At 37.5% G+C, this 1,487-nt stretch overlaps 1 long non-coding RNA gene across 1 annotated transcript; it reads right to left on the bottom strand.

The window, feature by feature from the left end:
• Window positions 1–459: 459 nt before the first annotated feature.
• On the bottom strand, window positions 460–1,274 carry LOC146839083 (uncharacterized). Its single transcript, XR_014960445.1, has 3 exons — window positions 1,135–1,274; window positions 867–1,040; window positions 460–559 (listed from the first exon to the last, which is right to left on the bottom strand). It is a non-coding gene; the product is annotated as an uncharacterized LOC146839083 (long non-coding RNA).
• Window positions 1,275–1,487: the final 213 nt, after the last annotated feature.

Raw genomic sequence — 1,487 nt, 5'->3', positions numbered from 1 at the left:
AATCAATACAAAAAACAGGAGAACATTCCCCCCCGCTAGTACAATATTTGTAGGTGGTAAGTCCATAAATTAGAATGTACCCACAGACCAAACAAAATATTTAAATTATTTTTACTTTCATTTTTCTTTATTTATCAAAAATAATTCTATACATTTTGATATGAATGCTGTAGTGATGTCAGTACTAATGTTCATTTGTTACATATAAAACGAACACATTATGGATTCAACTTTGACACAATATATGATTTAAAGAAGAAAAACAATCATATACGCGACACAAAGGGAGCAATTAAACAAACAAACAGTGCATACAATGGATTCATACATATAAAGACAGCACAAGCAAAATAATGCACAATACAATATAACATACATAAAAAACAATAAACAAGACAAGAAAGCGTCGACGCGCGTTTCGGAGATCCCAAGATATTCAATGAGCTCCTTCCTCAGGGCACAGATAGCATGGCAGTCTTAGTAGAAATAACCAAATGGATTGTTTGAGACTGAATAATTATTTACATGTCGGGCTTCAAGCACATAACAAGTTGAAGGTCTGTGGAGCGCAAAACCAAAATTTAAAATAATGAAAGAATACAAAAAACGAAAACTGTTGGAGCAAGGATACAATCCCAGAAAAAAGGAAATAACCAGAACTGGAAAAAGGAAAATCCATCACCAAAGATAGTGTGAGAAACAGAGTTAAAGTGACATAATGTGAGCAATGTAGCATTCATTATTAAAACCGATAACTTCATAGTGAGAAATGAAGCACAAATCTCTAAACCAGCACCCACCACAGCAAGGTTAAGAAGAAAATGAGAAAGTGACAAAGGTTCATACGTAAAAGAAAAGATACATACTTAAAAGAGGAATCGTCCCGGCGGAACTTATTTATCACTGGTGTGAGCGTCGCTTTAACACCTGGTATGTAAATTGAAGCTGGGGACTCAAGCCGGAAGAACCAAATCTTAGCTGAGAAAACACGCAATGAGTCAGTATATACCGGTCTAAAGGTAAAAAATGGCATCCAAAGACTAAAAGAAAAACCAAAGGATATTGATGTAGAGAGAAGGAGATATAAACAGAACCATACCAAGACAAAAATATATCAAGCGATAAACTACATACCGCATAAAGTAGCGAAAAATGCAGCAGGTTCTGTCAGAGACACTAGCAAGAATACTTGAGTCGGTATGGTGAGGGAATCTTTCTTGCCCCAAAACTGAGAAACCACGGGCTAGCCGTTTGTCTGAGTAAATAAGATGAAGACCAAGTTTACACAGCGTTCCTCGGGCGTCTCTAGGATCTGTAAACATAAACCCATAAACCCAAGTATAAGTAAGCAGGAATTACTCATCTCGAAGTGTCGACAAAAACGGCTTGCAAGTGAACTGGAAACTTACCGCGTGCGGCCCCAGACGAATGCCATAGTAAAAATACGGAGTCCCGCAGCTGGCCACCGTTAGCATCAGAGCCAAAGT

Source organism: Triturus cristatus, chromosome 4_2 (genome assembly GCF_964204655.1).
Source record: "Triturus cristatus chromosome 4_2, aTriCri1.1, whole genome shotgun sequence".
Taxonomy (NCBI): domain Eukaryota; kingdom Metazoa; phylum Chordata; class Amphibia; order Caudata; family Salamandridae; genus Triturus; species Triturus cristatus.
Note: the sequence above shows the minus strand (reverse complement) of the source record. Positions and strands in the feature narration are given on the sequence as shown.